We start from the raw sequence: 21,941 nt of genomic DNA on the forward strand, positions 1-21,941 counted from the left end.
GTCCCGGGCCTCCTTGGAGTCACCTGGGGAGAGAGACGGGACTGGGAACCATGTCTCACCTCTCCCCAGCATGCTCCCAGGGGCTTGCGTGGCCCTAGCCCCTTGCCAGGGGGTTTTGTACAAAAGCATGGTGAGCCCCTGGGTTCCTTTAAGGGAAAACCCTCCTAGCAGCAGCAGCATTTTGGAGGGGCAGGCACAGCCAAATCCATACCCACCCCCCCAGCAACCAATTCCAGACCAATGCCTAACCGCAAACCTTACAGGTTGTGACGATTTGCTACATGGTAGGCGAAAACCAAGTGGCACACACTAATCAGCCAAATGGCAAAATTCCTACCGGGCCCCTGCCCCAAAGCAGACGACCCCATGACAAACAATAGCAAGGTCAAGCAAACAGCCTAACATTAGGGAAGGGAGGGCGGGTGATCCGAAGCACGCAGCGAAAGAGGACGCCCGTTGCTGCGTGCCTTGTATTTAACAAATAGGGCTGTCAATCACTAAATGGCAGCATCTAAATTTCCCCAGTAACAGCCCACCCCTGCTTACAAGTTGGCCAAACCATCTGCCCAGAAACAGCAAGGTGTCTTGGAATCCCCAACCGTGATGGAGAACACGCTTTGCCAATCTGCCACTGATGGTACTTTTTCTGATTTGTAATTTTTAGCAACCAATAACCTAGCGGCTGCTGTTGCAGATAGAAAAAAATTCTTCATGTCCCAAAGACTTTTAAAAATGATTTTTTTAAAGCCTGAATTTTAGTCTCTCCTAAACAAAGCCCTTTTGTTCTCTTGCACTTTTCTTATTGTGAGTTATAGGAAGGATCCTTCCTCCTTCCCATGTTGCCAGGCAATTTTTTCCCCTTCTGCTGGCGATTACTGAGGTATTTTTCCTGCTATAACTTTGATTCTTTTTGGCATTTCATAATTATTTTTACAATGGATATTCAAAATTCCATCGCTTCTCATAGCCCCAGACTGCATAGACTCACAGACAGTAACTTTAGCCAATGGAGTCATTTCTTGCGCCAGACAGGAACAGCCTAGTGATGATGCAGCATTAATATGCAAATGAGAACAGCAGGATGTCTCAGCTGTTATTATTGATAGACTTTCAGACTCTCAGCTACTTCAAACCAACAATTGTGAGACAGCTGCTCAGATGACAGACAGTTTACAGGAAGCATTTGGATTTACACAGAATTTTGCTTAACGGTTGCCATTAATTTGATTTTAATTAATTTTTATAATGAAATGTTTTTAGAATGTTGGATTATTTGATTGTTTGATTGTTTGATTATTTGATTGTTGTTAGCCGCCCTGAGCCCGGCTTCGGCTGGGGAGGGCGGGATATAAATAAAATTTATTATTATTATTATTATTATTATTATTATTATTATTATTATTATTATTATAATTAAGCATTTTCAGCAACTATTCAGAATAAAGCTTGAGTCCAAGAAAGAAAGCAACCGTCGTGTGACACAGTTCCTAGCTATTATTGAGAATCTGTAACTAGCAAATTTTACACTTGTTGATGAACTGAAAGTTTGCAATTCTGGGGGTCACTTGAGCTAAAGTTTGAGACATTTGCCGCTCTCATGGCAACAGCCTATATGACAACATTTTACTTTGCTTCCTATTTTGTGATTTTAAATTCCCCCTGAGTTTCTCTCACCAAAGAGTACATGCCCCAAACCTAGGGTTGCCATATTTTGAAGTGCAAAAAGAGGATAATATGACAGCCGTTCAAAGCAAATAAATGCAATTTGTCTCAAATTTTACCCCTGAAAAGAGGAAGCGTCCTCGAAAAAGAGGACACATGGCAACCCTACACCTGGATCTTGACATCCCAGGAATTCTCCCTTTTTATATATACCCACACCTGGGAAAACCCTTTAAGCCACAAATGCACAAATAAAATGAAATGTTGAGGTAATGGAGATGCCGGATTTAAGCACAAATGTAAAAGGGGACACCAGTGTGCCCAGAAAACACATTAGGGTAGGGTTGCCATATGTCTGGGTTCCCCCGGACATTAGTGAGATTTCAGTGGTGGAAGTGATGTCCGGGTGGAATTTTTCCAAAAGCAGCAGTTCATCCTGGATTTTTGGCAACATAGCCAAAAAATTGAGGGTGTTGTGAATTTGGGGGTCTTCTTTAAAAAACTCGACAATTTTGGTGTTTTTCTAAAGAAAAAAGAAATGCTAAACAACTTTGGCATTTTTATATATTAAAAAAGGTCTACAATTTGTTTGTGTCTGGAGTTTCATACCCTTCAACATTTCTCTGGTGAAAATAGAGGCGTGCCATTCCATAATGCTAACTTTGCTATTTATATCCCATGTATCTTACTGGGTTGCCCCAGCCACTCTGGGGGGCAGCTTTCAACATATATAAGAACATAAGAAAACATTGTTGTTGTTGTTGTTGTTACTATTATTATTATTATTATTATTATTATTATTATTATTATTATTATTATTATTATTGAAAAATCCAGGATTGCCTTCAGATAGCTCAGGGGATAATAACTCCATGCCCTCCAACATTTCACCAATGAAAATAGGGATATCCTAAGGAAAAGTGGACATTCCAGGATCAAATCAGAAACTGGGATGGCTTCTCTAAATCAGGGACGTCACTGGAAAATAGGGACACTTGGAGGGTGACCCCATGTAAAACTGTAGCAAAAAGTTAATATTTTACGCATTACATACTAAGGGGAGTAAAGGCCAGAGTATTTCTGTGCCATTGAGAAAAGATGGTTTTTGTCTGAGGAAGATGTGTATCAATATTTTTCTTTCTTTTAGCCAATCACAGCTAAGAAGCCAATATTGCCCTTCACCCACTAAACACATTGTTCAAAGTCCTTATGGACTGGAAACCTTACTTTCTCTTTAAAACAAAAAAAAAGTTCAAGGTTCTCAATAGGCCAGCTCGTTAAGCCACAAATATACAAAAGAAACAGTGCACGGTGTCTTATTTTTGCATATGATTTTAATTATTACTGTTGCCCAAACAGAGGCCAAAACAGAAAACAGTTAACTTTCCTCCCCAAATTATGTTTCTGGGTGGAGAAAAGACACTGGAATTTCAGTGCTAGACAGAGAAAATATTTGAAACAATTTTATGTAGAGAGAAAAGCATTCAATAAGCTATCCCCCATCCTTCATCCACTTCTTTTAGCCAATGATGATTCAGAACAGAAGATGGTGACGCTTCAGCCAACAAACGCATCTTCCTCAGGAGTCTCATGTTCTCTATTTCTGCTGCTGCGGCCACTGAGGGGTTTGCTTCGTCTGCTGCTGGCAAGGGGGTGGGATGACCACAGGAGGGATGCATGGAGGTGGGACAACCACGGGAGGTTGTTTGGGGCATTGAGCTGGGATGACCACGGGAGGAATGCATGGAGCTGGGATGACCACGGGAGGTTGTTGTTGGCAGCCTCTGTCCTCATGGCAGGAACTTCCACCCCTGTGGCAAGAGTCCTGTGGTTTGTTGTGGCAGGAGTCCTGTGGTTTGTTGTGGCAGGAGTCCTGTGGTTTGTTGTGGCATCCTCTATCGTTGCGGGAGCACATCTTGATATTGGTCAAATCTGGAGTCCTGTGGGAAATGAAGAAACAGCCTTTCAGAGAAGGTCCAGCAGAAACATACCTTTCTTAGTCTTCCACTCAAAGTAGCTCACATTATGGTGACCTTCCCTTCCTGTAGGAGGCATCTATAATGTTCTGTCTGTGTTAGAAAATGATATCCATTCCTAAATGAAGCCGGTGTGGTATAGTTGTTAGAGTGTTGGACTAGGACCTGGGAGATTCAGATTTGAATCCCTGCTCATCTATGGAGCCCACTGAGTGACCTCTGGCCAGTCCCACACTCTCAGCCTACAGAGTGGTTGTGAAGATAAGACGGGGAGCAGAAATATGTATACCACCTTGAGCTCCTTGGAGGAAAAGTGGTGGAATACAAATGTTAAGTAAAGAAATCAACATTTTAACTGCTGTGGGGCTCACCCAACGTACCACAGGTTTGTAACATTCTACTCATCCTGCAAAGCAAGTAATCCAGACTAAAGAAGCTTCTGTCTTAGTTGACAATGCTCCCTAGCATCTTTAAGGAGGAACATATTTAAGGAAGTTCTTTCAGGGCTAGTTTCAGACAGGAGGCCATTTTGGCTGCACCTTGAGATGCTCAAATTGTTTAATTCAGTTTTTAACATTTGTCTCTGTTTTTAATTGGATTGTAATTTGGTATTGTGACAATGTGGCTTTTATTGGATTGGTATTAAAATTAATAAAATTATTATTAAAAAAAGAGATGCTGAGAGTGGAGTCTGGGACCTTCTTCAGGCAAAGCAGATGTTCTACCACCGAGCTGTGACTCTTCATATGTCCCGGTGTGTGCCACTCAAACTGTTGGCTAGTTGCATTCTCTTTGTGATAACTCAGCTCTAACTTAGTCAAAGATTCTTTTGATTCCTTAGTTCATCAATGCCTACAGTTTGTTGGTTTTCAAATATTTGTACCCAATGGAAATCCTCCTCAGACTAGAGCCAGTGAAGTCAATAGATATGGCTAACAAAGGTTCATTCATTTCATTGTGTCTATTCTATGTCGAATGCATTTAGATGCAACCCAAAGACTCCTTGACTCCTTCATTCACCAATGCCTATAATCTGCCAATTACTTGCTAGCACATTTCACTTAAAATCTCTGCCCAGAGATGGTTTTCAAAGCCCATGCTAGTTTTACGCAGAGGATACCCACTGGAGACAATAGACATGGCTAACAAAGGTTCATTCATTTCATTGTGTCTATTCTAAGTAGAATGTAGTTAGATGCAACCCAAGGACACCTAATCTGGAAACTAGGTTATCCCCATGCATCTTGAATAATCAACGTTCAAATCTCCCACAAATACAATCAATAGAGCAGGTGTTATCTCCAGACTTACCTCAAATGCCAACTGGAAAAGCTGCAGTAGTGAAGATCAGAAGTGTATGTCTGGATCCTTGGAGGGTGAGACCTTTTATACGGTCCCCTTGCCTTACTTCTGGGAATGAAATCCCTCTCTTGAGCAAGTCTGAGCAATATCATCCTTCAAGCCATGAGCAACTCTTCGATGGATGGGCCCCACCCCTTGGAAAAGTGTCACAGGAAATAATGGGATCACTTTTGTAATACTGCAGACACCTGACCATGTTCTGGGGCTGATTCTGTGCTGTGTAACGTAATTAATTGCCTTTGTTGGAAACCTGCAGATCAACAAACATTGGGCAACTTTTGGGAGAAAGAAAGGCAGCGTCCAGTAGGACAACCCTTTTGAACAATGTCTTTCTGGATGCCTTTAAGACACATCATGGGGAAGGTGATTCCATCCAACATTTCCACACACCTTCCATTTTAGAACTATGTGTGACTAAACCATTTGGCTACAACCCCTAGCAGGCCCACAGGCCTAAATCTAGAGTGTGGGTGCTAGAGTCTTTGATGGTCCAGGAAATTGTAAAACCATGGAATATGGGTCCTCCTGCTGTCGGAATTAGGCAGATGTGAAGGTACAGTAGTGCAGAGGCACTGTGTGTAAGAGTCAACAAAGGGATTTAACTTACCATTTTTATCTCTGCTTTATTGTTTATATCAGGGGTTGTCAACCTGGTCCCTACCGCCCACTAGTGGGCATTTCAGGACTCTGGGTGGGCAGTAGGGGGTTCTACGACACAAGCTGAATCCTCCTTCCACTGAGCACTGGGGGGCAGTAAGGAAATTTTACCATCAAGAAAGATGCATTAGTGGGTGGTAGGTATAAATAGGTTGACTACCGCTGGTGTATATGCTGAAATGGTGTATTTTAACTTACACAGTATGTTGTGTAGCAACACACTATGATGCCATTGGGATGGTGGGCAGTTAAGAAATGTAATAAATAATTGAGAGTAATTAATGAGCAATATGAGCCGGGGGGGCAGCCCCTTGTACATTTAGAGCAATATATTGCCATTTTAAACAGCCATGGCTTTCCCCCAAAGAATTCTGGGAACTGTGGTTTGTTCAAGGTGCTGAGAGTTGTTAGGAGACTCCTATTCCCCTCACAGAGCTACTATTAACAGAGTGGTTTAACAATCAATCCCTCTTCTCAGGGAACCTGGACCTTTATACAGAAAGGCTCTCAGACTGGTAGGTCAGTGTGTCTGGCTATTAATAAGAAGGTTGGTGGTTCAAGTCCATCCAGGGATGGCTGTGAGATTCCTGCGGTTGTAGGGTGTTGGACTAGATGACCCCTAGGTCTATTCCAACTCTACAATTGTATGTTCAAGCATGAGTTCTTTAATTTACAGGGTTGCATCCCACTAAAGCTACATTCACATTTACTTTTTTTAAAAAAAATAATATTTATTAACAGTTTAAAGACTATAAAAGAAAAGAAATTCAACAAAACAATACAATACAAAAACAAAAACACTACATTACACTAACACTAAAACATTGAATTAACAACACAAAACAAACACAATTTTAAACACATCCAATAATTTCAGTATCTTATCTTTCATTCACTTGTTTCCAGGACCTCCTCACACCTCCCTTTTTGTATTCCACTTCAATTAACTGTTTCAGCAATTCCTTTCCATCTTCCTCTGTTTTCTGTCCTGTAATTTATCTTAACTTATTCTAACCTTATTTTTTCCCTTTAATACATTAAAAAAACTATTTGTGCTTAATTCCTTATAACATTTCTGCTAAAGCCATATAACTTCATTCCAACATTTTTCTAACATTCATTAATTTTACAGTATTTCTGTAAATAATCTTTAAATTTTTTCCAGTCTTCTTCCACCGACTCTTCTCCCTGGTCTCGGATTCTGCCAGTCATTTCCGCCAGTTCCATATAGTCCATCAACTTCATCTGCCATTCTTCCCAGGTGGGTAAATCTTGTGTCTTCCAATACTTCGCGATGAGTATTCTTGCTGCTGTTGTTGCATACATAAAAAAAGTTCTTACATTCGCATTTGCTAAGGATGTTGGGAATTGTAGCTCAGTGAGGGGGGAAATTCAGTTCCTATGATTCCTTGGGGGAAGGCATATGCTTTAATAGGGTTGCCATTAGCAGGATTTGGATCCCCTCCCCTAAAAAAAGGTCAACAATTTGTTTGTGTTTGGATTTTCACTTCTTGAAATATGGCAACCCAAGCTTTAAAAATATGTTGGATGAGCTTTCAGTGTATGGTGATCATTCCTTTATTTCCCCACAATTGACTATGGGGGAAGAGAGAGGGAGGGAGGGAGAGTGAGAACAAGCTTTTGGCAGAAGTGGGTGACATTTGCAAATTCTACTTTGGGACTATTCTCCGTTCTTCTCCAAACGATGACTTTTAAGAATCCAGTAAGAAGACCCTGAAAAGGATTGTTCTGTTGGACCACACCTTCCATTATCCTGCCAGATTGATCAATGTGTGTGATTGCTGATACATAGGAATTCTAAGGGCAATTACATTACGCAGTGCAGAATCAGACCCTGATTTGTCATGAGTTGCACGCTGCATTGCAAAAGTAATCTCGTTATGTTCCGGTGATACCTTTTCCCTGGGGTGGGGCCAATCCAGTAACACATACAAATCATGAAAGTCCAGCTTTGCTCACTCTTGCCCAAGAGAGGAATTTCATTTCCGGAAGGCAGGTGAGGGACCGTATAAAAAGTATCTCACCTCAAGGATCCAGACAAGACTCCAGTGATCATATCATAAGGACTCCAGTTTACATTTTCAGTAAGTTTGGGGATTCTACCTGTTTGGAGGGCAGGGGTTGGAACTGATCTTCTGAAATTGATGGATGGGTTTGATTTATGTAAAGGGAAGCCATCTTGGTGTCCCCCAGATGACAATGGACAACAAATCCCATCACTCCTGTTAATTAGATGAGCCAGCTGGGGCTGATGGGAGTTGTAGTCCAATGTTCCGGAAAGCACCACTTTGTCCATCCTTGGAGCTGTGCAACTCTGAGTCCTTTTAAAGGGGAACATTGTGAACCTAAGCCAAGGGTAGCCAAGGTCGTATCTTCTAGAAGTTTCATACTACAAATTCCACCAGCCCCAGATAGCATAGCCACTGATTCAGGAAGATGAGAGTCTATAACAGCTAGAGGATATTTTTCAAACTGTGTTTTTGTTGAACCTTCTTGCGAGCTATTTTTTCTAGTTCATTTGAACAATGTTCTTTTCCTCCCAAGGTCTCCATGCTATTTCTTGGAATTCTGTTGAGTGTCATAAGGCCCTGGTTTTTGTTTCTTTAGCTTTACTTATTTTAACAATTTTTATGCTTCTAAATTACAATCATCTCCTTAGGTGATTATTGCCCAAAATGTCTAGAAGGTTTGAGAAGCCACCATAATCTACTTAAAATAGACATCTGCATTAGACCTTTTCTCCAGAGGACTCCAGATCTGACCGATATAAAAATGTGCTCCATTTAGGAATGGATTTCATTTTGTAACACAGGGAGGAAAGGCTGCTATATAACACACTGCTTAGAGTGAAGGAATAAGAAAGGTATGCTCCTGCTGGACCTTCTCTGAAAGGCTGTTTCTTCATTTCCCACAGGACTCCAGATTTGACCAATATCAAGATGTGCTCCCGCAACGATAGAGGATGCCACAACAAACCACAGGACTCCTGCCACAACAAACCACAGGACTCCTGCCACAACAAACCACAGGACTCCTGCCACAGGGGTGGAAGTTCCTGCCATGAGGACAGAGGCTGCCAACAGCAACCTCCCGTGGTCATCCCAGCTCCTTGCATTCCTCCTGTGGTCATCCCGGCTCAGTGCCCCAAACAACCTCCCGTGGTCATCCCACCTCCATGCATCCCTCCTATGGTCATCCCACCCCCTTGCCAGCAGCAGACGAAGCAAACCCCTCAGTGGCCGCAGCAGCAGAAGTAGAGAACATGAGACTCCTGAGGAAGATGCGTTTGTTGGCTGAAGGGTCAGCATCTTCTGTTCTGAGTCATCATTGGCTAAAAGAAGTGGATGAAGGATGGGGGATAGCTTATTGAATGCTTTCCTCTCTACATAAAATTGTTTCAAATATTTTCTCTGTCTAGCATTGAAATTCCAGTGTCTTTTCCCCACCCAGAAACATAATTTTGGGAGGAAAGTTAACTGTTTTCTGTTTTGGCCTCTGTTTGGGCAACAGTAATAATTAAAATCATATATAAAAATAAGACATGGTGCACTGTTTTCTTTTCTGTAGCCTAAATGGCTGGCCTATTGAGAACCTTGAACTCTTCTTTGTTTTGAAGAGATGTCAGATTTCCAGTCCATAAAGACGTTTGGTGATCAAAGGGCAAGATTGAAGGAAGGTTGTAAAAGAAACCTTGATGAATGTCTTCTTCCTTAAACAAAAACCATCTTCTCTGATTCGTACTGAGATACTGTTACCTTTTACTGACCTTGACATGTCATGTATAAAATATTAACTGTTTGCTGCAGTTATGTTACATACGTACATTTCACTTTAAGACTCCTTCGGGTAGTGATAAAGTGGGATATCAAATCCAAACTCTTCTTCTTCTTCTAATTTGGGGTAATAGGAAAAAATCACCCAAGGGGATTTAACTGGCTGCAGCAGCCCTAACCAGCTGCTGCAGCTGTAGACACAGCTGTTGATGGAAGGAATAAGGTGCTTAACAAAGGCATCAAAGAGGTGATGAGAGGCTTCATCGAAATCCAGGCTCAGGAGTTGGAGGGGAGATGGTCTGGGTGTGTCACATGAGGTTCCAGGACTTGGAAAAGAGCTGGCATGTGTGTGTCACTTCGTCACATGAGATTCCTGGCAGATGCGCTAAAGGCTGTATCAACGCGGGTTGGGTGTGGAGGTTGCCAGGTACTCCTTTTTGGCACACCCGAAAGTGTGTGGGCTATGGAAAAAGCATGCCACTGAGCTGAGGCTTGGAGCCAGGGTGGGGTAGGAAGGGAGGCAAGAAGAAACTGTGAACCCCTCCCTCTCGCTCAATACTAGAAAACTAGGCAGCTGGGTGTCAGGAGATCCAGAGCAGACAAAATTATATATAGTTCTGACTCAAGGCCTTCGAGCGATGGTTGATATCTCACCAATCATTCGATATCTCACCTGAGCTATCTGTGCTATCAGTTGAGGTGTTTAGTTACAGCATCAGTTTTAATTTTTATGATACGCAAAAACTAGTCATTAAGGCTACAGTCTTATGCCTACTTACTAAAGTCTTAGAGCAATAGTTCTCAAAGTGGGTGGCACTGCTTTGGGGGGGGGGCAGTGGGATTACACTAAGAGGCAAGGGGGAAGCAGAGGGGGAGGGAAACTGGAGGTTTTATTTATTTTCCATTCTTTATAATCACACTTCCATTCAGGGACGTCAAATAACTTACAGAAAAATCATTCAGTCGGAAATATAACAATAACATGCATCAAAATCATCCTCCCATTCGTTATGCCTAACAGTATACAGTGGTACCTCGGGTTACAGACGCTTCAGGTTACAAACACTTCAGGTTACAGACTCCGCTAATCCAGAAATAGTACCTCGGGTTAAGAACTTTGCTTCAGGACGAGGACAGAAATTGTGCTCTGGCGGCGCGGCGGCAGCAGGAGGCCCCATTAGCTAAAGTGGTGCTTCAGGTTAAGAACAGTTTCAGGTTAAGAACGGACCTCCGGAACGAATTAAGCTCTTAACCCGAGGTACCATTGTATACTTTTGTCCCTACTCATTTATCCTATTTTCTCCTTCCCTCCCTCCCTTTTAACCCCCCACCCAAAATGTCCTCTCCTCCAATCTTTAACCATGTGCACAGATTATTCATTCTAATTTGGATGCTTGGGTTTGCTTCCCCGCCGTGCTATCCAATTCCTATAACTTGTCCATTTATTCAAAATCTTTTGACATTTGTTTTTCCATGTATCTTCCGTCAGTATCTGTTCAAATATATCAGATTGCATATATTCAGAAAAACTGGAGGTGTTAATGACTGAAAGGCTGGCATCACTTTATCAAGTTAATCATTTTCTTCTGAATTAATTAAACTAAATAGTTTTCAATGTGCAATTAATTGCTACTGTTTTGAATTTTATTTTGTTTCTTCCTTCCTTCTGGTCACACAACCTGCTGTTTTGAATAATACTTTTCAGAGTAGGGAAAGGGCCATGAGGGATTAGTTTGTGGAACCAAAGGGATGGCAGCTCTGAAACATTTGGGAACCCTTGTCTTAAAGAAAATGTGTATGATAGAGGTGAATGAAATTATGAGCTCTGTGGAGACAGTGAATAGAGTTCTCTCTCTCATAGTTCTGGAACTCAAGAACATCCATTGAGGGTGAATTTTGGTAGATTTGGGACAAACTGATGGTGTGGAGAACGTGGATCCACTCTCATAATCACAGAACCCATTGGGGCTATCCATTGAATCTGAACGAATCTGGAATATTCAGGACAGACAAAAGACAGCTCTTCTGCACACAGAGTATAGTAGTGATAGCTGTTGGTACTAAAGGGTTAAGAGGTAACAAGTCGCTCTAATCACTGAGCAGCTGGAAGTCATTAAGCATCCAGGAATGTGAGTTAGTTTGTATAAATAGTCAGTTCACCCTTGTGTTTTTCCCTCCCCCCTTGACCTGACTTGCAGACTCAGTTTGTGGCCATGGGCGTGTTTGCTGATATGAGTTAAGTTTAGAGTAAAGTTTTCCTTTATGCCGGAGATAAAAGCATATGTGCTTTATCGCCAGGGTTTTTCTTTTGTAAATAAAGTTTTTTTCCTGAGTTCCAAAGTGCTTGCTCCAGGATTCTTCATTGAAAGGTACTGACTCTCCTGCCTTCTTCAAAAGCTGCACAAAACTCTCTGCTGAGATAAGATTTATGGCGTTGGAAGCGCACTGGACGTTTACTTAACATTAAACTAATTAAAGTTTAATGGACAATAGCCACCAACTTGGACAGCTTTCAAAGAGGATTCCATAAATTCAGGGACCAAAGAGTATGACTGCATGACACAAGCCTTTAGGCAACGGTGTTAAGCAGATAATTTTGCTGCTACTGAATGTCAGGATGCTGTCAGTGGCTCCTGGCTAGTTGCCCAGGGAACTATTAAGACAAGGAAAAGTTTCTTACTGCCATTTTTTATTTCAGACTTTACAGAGAAAGGCTATATGATACGATAAACTATATTGTCATTGTCCCATACAGAACAACAAAATTGAAAAAATCTACATCAGACTTTCAAAAACCCACAAGCCTGCTATCCCAGCTATCCCAGCCTGCTTAGCCCCCTAAAAACTCTGATACCCCATAATTAAATACAATATACTCCCATAGAGACTATGGGTTTAAAACCAAAATTGCATTTGGGTAGAAACTGTTTCTCAGATGGCTAGTCCTAGTCTTTATTACCCTGTACCTTCTTCCAGAAGGCAGAAGCTGAAAGAGATCATTTCCGGGGTGCGCACTATCCTGCACTATCTCTGCAGCTTTTTATGACACCTGGAAGCATAGATTTGATCCAAGGTGGGAAGAGTGCGCCCAATTATTCTCTCCGCAGTCTTTACAACCCTGGACAGCATTGTTTTTTCCCTGACCATGCAGCTCCCAAACCACACACAGAGACCATAAGTTAATACACTCTCAACAGTACAATGGTAAAATGCCTTCAATGGGTCCTTTGAGAGAACCCAGCCTCTTGGATAATTTTGTTGTCCTGGGTGAAACACCACACCACCCGTCTCTCCCACTTCCTCGTCACTTCTACGGGTGCCGCTAAGTGCCCTCTGTCTTTGAGCTCTTTGCTCTCCTACTTTTAAGGCTTGCCAGGTTCTAAGAGATGGAGGGTCTGGAACGCTTTCTAATGGCAACGTGTCAGCTGGGTGTTGTTCTGGCTGCCCCACAATTTCCCAACTTTCCCCCTCATCTACCTCTGAGCTGCGACCTCCCTCAAACCCCTGTTGTAAAGCTATATTGTCTTCCTTCTACTCCTCCCTGGAAGGGGAGGCAGTCTTCACCATTCCTCCTCTGTCCAGTCCCTGAGACTGAATGAGGTTGTTTTGGCCTAGGGAACAGGGAGATCGACCTGTTCCAAGTGTGGGTTAGTTTCACAAGTTTCACTTCATAAGTCCATTCTGTTTCCTCATTCATTTGCATTTTCATTAAAAAAAGAAGTAAATATTTGTTTTATTGTATTTCTTTGGGAATATATATGGCTCAGTCAAAGAGCTATCTCTTGAGCATCTCCAGGTCAGACTAGGTCTTCCATATGAAATAAAAAATTTAAGGTCTTATATATATAATAAATGTTCATAAATGTACCAGTCTAGCACGTACATAGATATGGGGACCACATACCTGGAGCAGCACAGGAAGACTGTCCTGAAATCATTTTGACTCCCAAACTGACCAAATGTTTTCTCTGCAAGGAGGGAGGGGGTGAGGGAACTTTCCCATTCTCTCAGGAATTAAGAAATCACCAGACTACCAAGAAAGGCAATCAGATAAGGCATTATCAGATAACCTGGCAGACAGAAAAAACAACAACATTCAAATTGTTGTAGACCACTGTTTCCGTGATGTAGGTATGATGTTTGTGTGGGGTGGTCTTGGGTTACACCCCTTCTGTGATGTAGGTATGATGTATGGAGGGGTGGTCTTCAGCTCCAGGGCAGGGAATTAAAAATGTCTATATAAGGGCAGGCACACCTTGTTTCTGGGTCCTCCTCCTTTCCTGCATGTGAGGCGAGCACCTTATTGCAACAGTTCAATAAATATCAGGCTTTGCGAGTTGCTTTGCTTCTCAATGTTCTCTGGTTGGCCTCTGTTATTTTTTCCGACTGATGGAGAACCTACAAAGGACTCTATAAGGGCTCTTGTGTACCCCGTAAGGAAATAAGGGCAGATTTTTGTTTATTACACTTACATCCTTGTGCTTGACTGAAGGTAAGGTAGAGAGGGGTTTGTGGGTGAAATGAGCCTATGATGCAAAGATAATGTAGCACCCTGCTTGTGGTTAACGCTTAGCTGGAATGAAATATTCAACGCAGCAACAGAGAAATTAAAATAATAATTTATTTGTCAGACAAATAAATGAGAGGCTCAGTGGTATATGGTTACCAAGCTCTGGCCTGCCTCCTGCCATTATGGCCAGCACTTATATTCCCTTAATCCAGCCCCCTTTGCTCCTCCTGGGGCTGCCTCTGTTCAATCAGCCTGGTTGGATTTCCTATTGGCTGATTGCTATAACTAATCACAAAAAGATACACCCATATCCTCCTATCCTTATAAGGGAGACAAAGAGCTATATATTTGACATATAAGTAATAATATATCTTACATGGAATCTTAATTACCAGCTCACCTCTTGCCCTATTGCCTTCTAAAACAAATGTTTAATCTTACATTTTTATGTTCAACAGATGTCAAGGATCTTGAGTTCACATCAACATTGAAAGATTTCCTTCATTTAAGGTTTCTAAACAAATGCCTGACAACTATATATCAGAAGTGTTCGATGGCGTCTCCTGTCTGGCAAGGGGGGCTAGGCTCATTTGCCCCTCTGGTCTCCTATCGCAATATGACTCTATGAATCTAGCATTTCTTAAATCCTTTGCATAATTACATTTAAGCCAATATATTTAAGCTATTATATTTCATACATTATCATAGGTAGCCTTTTAAAAGAATAAAGCTTCTCAAAGTAAAAAGGAAGGAACTCAGTAAAAAACAGCTTTTAAAAAGAAACCTCTTCTGTGTACACCCCTCCTTTCACCCCCCCTTTCCAGCCTAAAAATAAAGTAAAAAGAAGCTTCTTCTCCAGCCAAGTCAGTTGTCTTTTTCACTGCTCTTGGCCTTTCAACCTTAGGAAAAAGATATGGCTCATTTTACTGGGAGGCACATTGGTATTATTTTACTATTTACCCATTCTTAATTGTGTTTTTTCAGCCTTGGGGCAGCATATGTAATTTCCCCTTTTTTATGACTTTGAGAATTGTTTTTCTACTATAAATCAATGGGGCCCTCTTGTCTTAGGAGAAAACCTCTTGCCAAGGTTTTTTCTGCCTGGCATGAAACCTTTGAAAATCTAAGCCCATTTAATTTAGGAACCTGATCAAGATATAAGCCAATATAAGTCTTGATTAAAAATGCAGTCTATATTCAGATGCCACATTCCCCCCTTTCAAGCTCAAGGACCTTGCTTACCAAGCGTCCTTGATAGCTTGATCTTCATCATATTCCTGAGGTAAAGCTCTGTATAGGGCCATGATATGAGGTAGAGTTTCATTCGAAATCATCTTGCTAATTGTACTTCTAAAACATGAGATGATACATGGCACCATACATAAAACCATTATTACTACCGTCAAGAAAAACAAGCAAGACAATAATATCCCTTTGAGTCCCGCAACATTAGGTAACCAATTGGTGAGCCATCCCATATCCCATCCTTCCCATGTTTATACTTGGACATGTGCTATGTTCTCCATCTTTGTAGCCAACACACGGATTGCCTCACCATTATCAGAAATGTTAAAGCAACAGGCATTCCCTGTCAAGTTCAAGACTCCACATAGGCCTCCCTGCCTGGCAAGTACATAATCCATTCCCATTTTCAGCTGCATAATGGCGGCTCTACTTTCATCCAACTGTTGTGCAATAAGTCTCAAACTCTGGGCCGTTGCATTGGTTACAAGTTCCACTACTGCTTGCAATCGAATTATTCTGTTTAGATTATAAATAGGATCCCGTGCCCCTTGTATGAGCTCACCAGGATTCCAGGAGGCAGGATCATAATAGGCTATAATGCGCTCTGGTGGCCAATCATCAGTACCGCTCCAACTTTGGGTACTTCCTCCTGCTATACGAGAAATATCAGCATTCCTTCGTGTTCGCTTAGCTGAACTAGTGGGCATAATCCACATTGGTGGTAATACCCATCCCAGGAAACAAGTCCCACTCCATTTGGAAGGGAGTTTCTTGTATGCCCATTCTCCACATATCCACCACAACCATCGGGTCTGAGGTTTTTGGTACATGGAGTACAGAAGGCGAAAATATCAAAAGAGGTAGAGAGTTCACAGTGCAGTATGTTAGATTGCCTTTTTCTGTCACAGTTATGTTCCACACCACTTTCCATGCATAAATAAAAGGAGGTGCACAGGGCAAGGTATTCCGAGTTCGATACGTAGTACCGTTTGCCCAGGTTTGACTATTCTTAATATAATCCCAAGTATAGTGGCAATGAGAAGAGCCTATCATGGTAGGGTCAGCTGCATCTGATGATTTATGCACACAGATTTCCCCTTGCACAGGTATAACTCGTATTGGTTTAGTTGAGTTCCAACCGGGGAAATTCTGTACTTCTGTTTGGTGTGGCATTTCGCTTACCATACCAATGGCACTTAATGGTATTGGTAATAAGGGCATACCTCCCTCTGAATCATCTGGCCCAAGAGAGCAAACAAGGCAATTAGTCCTATTTGCAACATTGGCTATCATCTCAGCTAAGCCTACCCACATATTGTGGTCATGGCGGAATCCATATTTAGCAAATTTGGTCAGATTCATGGACCCTTCCCCTTCCCAAGGGATCAGGATTAATAATAAAATCATGTTGATGTCTAGCATATGCATTCCTTCCACAAAAGATTACCTTATTGTGATAGCAAATAATTATTAGTCCCAATATAATTCCCCCAGTGACAGAAATGGGGAACCACCAAGACCAAAACATATATCCCAAGGATCCCCAATGTGTAATATCACTTATAATTGTTCCACAAGGGGGCAGTCAATCAATTGTATAAGAGAATCTTCCCGTTCACAATTGCTGGTTTAGACGCTCCTCAAGCTTCAGGCGTGCGCAGGTCAGCCAGCTTCCAGGTTGTGGCTGCAGCAGGCCGGTCGTCAAATGTTGCCCGTGACCTAACCCGCTCCCGGTAGGGCTAGATACAGGGGTTTTTGGAGAGAGTCAGTTTTAAAGGATTAGAGGGGTCACCTTTGCATGTCCAACTGCCTTCAGACTTCTTTAAACGAGAGTGATGAATCCAGGGGGTCACCTCAGCTACCTTCACCGCTGTTAGAATAGAGAGCAGGACGGTGTAAGGTCCACGCCACTTAGGTGCAAGTGGATCACGTTTCCACTCTTTCACCCATATGCTATGCCAGCCTGGAGCTGATGAATCGGCTTGGCAATGCTGCACGGCGTGTGCTTGAGGGCCCACCTGTTAAGATAAAAAAAACAAACAAACACGGGAGAGAGACAAAAACACGGGAGAGATTGCACTTGTCCCTGTGTCACATGGTCTCCTATTTGTTTGAGGTCAGTTGGAATATCCTGAACAAAGGAGGGCGGCCTCCCATACAGGAGCTCAAAAGGTGACAACTTAAGTCTTTTTGTGGGTGCGCACCGAACACGAAACAGTGTTATGGGTCAGCAAGCACATGGGGATATTAAAGCAGCCTGTGCTTTTCCTTTGCAGGCTTGGCACAGCCCGGCCTGGTCCCTGGGGTGCAGGGCCGTAAGAGATGGAGGCAGGCTGGGCCCTCTCCCTCCTGGGTGAAGCACCTGCCGGAAGCCTCGTGGCAATCATCCCCCCCCCCGGGGGCACACGCAACAGACACTGGGGCCAACGGAGCGTGGTGGGTTAGGGTGGCAAATGCCTCTCTGAGCTCCGCAGAAAAGCTGAACTTGCACCAGAGCCGCCTCTGACCCACATAATGGGCTATTGCCAGCTTGTATTTTAGGGAGCTGGTTTCTTGTTTTCAGCCTTGCAGCAGCAGTACCCGACTGCACACACTTAATGTGATCTCACAACAATCCTAGGAGGTAGGCCATGGTTATTCCCATTGTAGAAGAGAGGAGAAACGGAGTGATATAATGCCAGCAGTAGTATAAATATGTCCCCATACATGCACCATACAAATAAAGAGTGGACACATAGTCCTACAGATACAACCGGCCCTTTGAGGGTGACCAAACTGTTGATGCGGCCCCCGATGAATTTGAGTTTGACACCCCTGCTTTAGACATATTAGTGGGCTTCTGGCATGCCCTGCAGATGCCTTGCACAAGTGTCTGGCGGTAGGTAGTAAGCCTGGCCAGGTGAATTGCATTGTTTGGATCCCAATTAGGATCTTCCAAGGGAAAGTTGTCCTGGAGATGATGGTCAATATTATAAATATTTCCCACTCTGGCCTGCTCACGCAAATATATCTGTGCCTTTTCAATTATGTCTCTCCTTTCCTCAGTGGTGAAAAGAGTATTCAGGAGCTGGCGACAATCTGTCCAAATAGGACTATTACTATTGAGGTCACCAAGTCCATCATAGCCTGAGGTTTTTCTGCGAAAGATGGGGTGTTTTCCAATTCATCAGATCTGTAGTTGTGAATGGAATACATTGCAGGGTCGAAGTTCGAGGTGGCCGTGGTCCAGGTTGCCCATTAACCAGCACAGGCTCCTCAAGTGCATCAAATACTCTTCTAAGAGGGGCTACTACGTGACCTTTTTCTTCACTTTGCTCTAGGGGCCTCAAATCATAGGGGATGGTATTTGTCCCAAGGCGTTCTTTTAGCAGCTTTATACGCCTGGCTGTATTGCTTGCTGACCGATTAAGGTCTCCCTGTAACTTCTGTAATAATTCTCTAGGACTTGGATGTACAGGGGTTTGGGGTAGGCAATCAGTTGTTCCACTAAAAGAGACTGTAGATGGAGTTCTACTGGGACTCACAGGTGGAATAACCACTTCTGCTTGGGCTTCATTATAGGACTCCAATGCCTCCTGAAGATATTTATCATAATCTATCAAGGAATCAAGCTCTGTGACTCCACCCCCATTATTCATTCCAGTTTCTTGCCTTGGGGTTACAACTGGTGGAGTGTTTGGATTAGGCTCCCTTCGTTGTGGAGCATAGGGTGGAGGTGGAAGCACCTCTTCCTCTGGTCCCTCAAAATGGGTTTGAGTTTATTTGGCAAGATTCCTTTCCTAGCTTCGGCTTTTACAGCCAATAATTTGCATCGTTGGACTTTGCATTCCCTTATCCATGGAGGATTTTTTTTTTTTTTTTAATGTGCTCAGCCAGGAATCTATATATGAAAATTGTTCTGGGCACCCTCCAGTTTCTTTGGTGATGTTAGACCAAAGTTTGCTTACTAAATTTATATCAAAGGTTCCCTGGGATGGCCATCCAGTACTTTGTTTTGGCTACCCTAATTCACATAACGTTCTCAAGCGCTCTGGCGTCATTTTGACTCCATATGCCCCTGAGAAGGCTTTCTTAAAATTATTTAACATACATTCAAGAGGTGTATTTCCCCCTTTGAACCCCCAACTCCCATTGTATGGCCCTGTGAAGTATCCACTCAGTCACTCACACACACGCCTTACTGGGAAACGAAGTAGTACTCACTCCACACTTAGGTCAGCTACACATTGTACTTTCTCACACATGCAATGCGCTAGATACTTCAACCACACTCTACCTCCCAATCTTCCCTTTGCCCTACACCAGATCACCATCTGATGTACCCAGCCACCTAGCGTACTCAGTTCCCCTTTACTGAGACGCAGAAGTTTGATCAGGACTTCTCTTCCTCCCAATTAATTGGAGGGCCAAAACCCCTTAGTGCACTTACCCTTAGCTGGTTGCCTGTTTATTTCTCTGGTCCCCCCCGGTCCGTCGCCGTCAGTGGGCAGGGTATCAGACAGACGAGACTTCTGCGTTCCCCCTGGAAAAATTTACCAGTGCGCGCTGGGAAGCAGTTTAGAGATCCTCTCTCTTGTACCCTGTCCAATAGGGCGAAGGGGCTGCGTTCCAGCAGACCACTTATCCGAGTCGCAGGCACCATAAAATGTAGCACCCTGCTTGTGGTTAACGCTTAGCTGGAATGAAATATTCAACGCAGCAACAGAGAAATTAAAATAATAATTTATTTGTCAGACAAATAAATGAGAGGCTCAGTGGTATATGGTTACCAAGCTCTGGCCTGCCTCCTGCCATTATGGCCAGCACTTATATTCCCTTAATCCAGCCCCCTTTGCTCCTCCTGGGGCTGCCTCTGTTCAATCAGCCTGGTTGGATTTCCTATTGGCTGATTGCTATAACTAATCACAAAAAGATACACCCATATCCTCCTATCCTTATAAGGGAGACAAAGAGCTATATATTTGACATATAAGTAATAATATATCTTACATGGAATCTTAATTACCAGCTCACCTCTTGCCCTATTGCCTTCTAAAACAAATGTTTAATCTTACATTTTTATGTTCAACAGATGTCAAGGATCTTGAGTTCACATCAACATTGAAAGATTTCCTTCATTTAAGGTTTCTAAACAAATGCCTGACAACTATATATCAGAAGTGTTCGATGGCGTCTCCTGTCTGGCAAGGGGGGCTAGGCTCATTTGCCCCTCTGGTCTCCTATCGCAATATGACTCTATGAATCTAGCATTTCTTAAATCCTTTGCATAATTACATTTAAGCCAATATATTTAAGCTATTATATTTCATACATTATCATAGGTAGCCTTTTAAAAGAATAAAGCTTCTCAAAGTAAAAAGGAAGGAACTCAGTAAAAAACAGCTTTTAAAAAGAAACCTCTTCTGTGTACACCCCTCCTTTCACCCCCCCTTTCCAGCCTAAAAATAAAGTAAAAAGAAGCTTCTTCTCCAGCCAAGTCAGTTGTCTTTTTCACTGCTCTTGGCCTTTCAACCTTAGGAAGAAGATATGGCTCATTTTACTGGGAGGCACATTGGTATTATTTTACTATTTACCCATTCTTAATTGTGTTTTTTCAGCCTTGGGGCAGCATATGTAATTTCCCCTTTTTTTATGACTTTGAGAATTGTTTTTCTACTATAAATCAATGGGGCCCTCTTGTCTTAGGAGAAAACCTCTTGCCAAGGTTTTTTCTGCCTGGCATGAAACCTTTGAAAATCTAAGCCCATTTAATTTAGGAACCTGATCAAGATATAAGCCAATATAAGTCTTGATTAAAAATGCAGTCTATATTCAGATGCCACAATAATACAGGATAGGCAAATCAATACCATACATTAAAAGTACGTTCAATGTTCATTTAAAACACCTGACTTCCCCTAAAGAATCATGGTGACTGTAGCTTGATTCTTTAGGCAAAGCCATGTGCTTTAAATAGGCTGTTCCTTTTTTTTCTTTTTCTTTTTTTTTGGAACAGAGTCCATGTTGTGATGCAACAGGCGCCCTCTAGCGGTACTTTCCAGATTGTTGTTTTGAGGAACATTTCCAGCAGCATGAAAAGGTTTCTGAGGACTGGAATAGTCCTCTGTTTTCAGGGAACGGATTGTAGCTCAGCGGTCAAGCCAGTGCTGGATTTACGTATAAACTAAACAAGCTATAGCTTAGGGTCACACTCTTTTGCACCCCCCCAAAAAAAAATAAAGGGAAAAAACCACGATTTACATTTCCAAAATATAAGATAAAAAACAAATAAAATATAACCTACATACGCAACAGTGTTTTGTGTTGTGTAGGATCCTATGATGTAAGTCATGAGCCCTGCCTGCTAGCCTGCTCCCTAAAATATCACTGGTTTGCTATGATTATTTCATGTTGTAGCAAGTTTCTAGAGACTAGGTTATGAGTCTTTGTAAATTGTGTTTCTAAAGGAACTTTTGTTATTGCCAAATGTGCCAATGTGTTTGCATTGTTAAGTTTCTTATGAATAAAAAAAATCATTTTAAGTTAGAGCTTAATAATTATTTCACTATTAATACACCTCTTCTTAATTGTATTTCACTTTTAATATACTTCTTCTTAATTGTATTTCAGTTCAACAATTACTAGGATAAAATACATATTTTGTTATGTGCAAATGGCTTTATATGCCCTATTAGGTCCATAAATTACCATATGGCATATATGCAACACAAGAAACAGTGACAATTTGTTGTTGAC

The 21,941-nt window shown here is 42.2% G+C and overlaps 2 long non-coding RNA genes across 2 annotated transcripts; one reads left to right on the top strand and one right to left on the bottom strand.

Moving 5' to 3' along the window:
- Positions 1–2,978: 2,978 nt before the first annotated feature.
- Positions 2,979–5,789, bottom strand: LOC309358729. Its single transcript, XR_014163530.1, has 2 exons — positions 4,950–5,789; positions 2,979–3,602 (listed from the first exon to the last, which is right to left on the bottom strand). It is a non-coding gene; the product is annotated as an uncharacterized lncRNA (long non-coding RNA).
- A 1,670-nt stretch (positions 5,790–7,459) lies between these two features.
- Positions 7,460–9,216, top strand: LOC309358732. Its single transcript, XR_014163534.1, has 2 exons — positions 7,460–7,762; positions 8,593–9,216. It is a non-coding gene; the product is annotated as an uncharacterized lncRNA (long non-coding RNA).
- Positions 9,217–21,941: the final 12,725 nt, after the last annotated feature.

This window comes from Podarcis melisellensis, assembly GCF_964234715.1.
Source record: "Podarcis melisellensis genome assembly, chromosome: 16".
NCBI classification, from domain to species: domain Eukaryota; kingdom Metazoa; phylum Chordata; class Lepidosauria; order Squamata; family Lacertidae; genus Podarcis; species Podarcis melisellensis.